The 403-nt window shown below is 61.3% G+C and overlaps 1 protein-coding gene across 2 annotated transcripts in view; it reads right to left on the reverse strand.

Annotated features, from left to right (window-relative positions):
• Positions 1-403, reverse strand: part of STK19 (serine/threonine kinase 19) — a 2,931-nt gene that overhangs the window by 990 nt on the left and 1,538 nt on the right. The gene's annotated exons all lie outside the window — the stretch shown is intronic.

A 403-nucleotide genomic window follows, 5' to 3' on the forward strand; every position in this document is an offset into this window, starting at 1 on the left:
CCCCAGACCCTCACAACCACTCCCAGGAGGTTCCCTCTGATCTCCAGAACCCTTTAGGACTCTCCCAGACCATCAAAATCCCCCTCTGACTCCCAGGACTCTTGAGGACACCTCCCAGGACCCTCCTCTGACTGTCAGGACCCTTGAGGACCCCCCCCCGACACCAGAGCCTTTGAGGAACCCCACCATACCCTCAAGACCACCCCCAGGACCATGTTAGGACTCCCTCCACACTCTCCTCTGACCCCCAGGACCCTTGAGGAGACCCCCAGGAACCCCCTAGGAGCCCTCTTTGGACCCCAGGACCCTTGAGGACCCCCCCAGAACACCATTCTGATGCCCAGGATCCTTGAGGACTCCTCTCTGGACCCCCAGGAACCTCGAGGACCCCCTTCCCCCATGA

Source organism: Meleagris gallopavo, unplaced genomic scaffold (assembly GCF_000146605.3).
Source record: "Meleagris gallopavo isolate NT-WF06-2002-E0010 breed Aviagen turkey brand Nicholas breeding stock unplaced genomic scaffold, Turkey_5.1 ChrUn_random_7180001882685, whole genome shotgun sequence".
In the NCBI taxonomy this organism is placed as follows: Eukaryota; Metazoa; Chordata; class Aves; order Galliformes; family Phasianidae; genus Meleagris; species Meleagris gallopavo.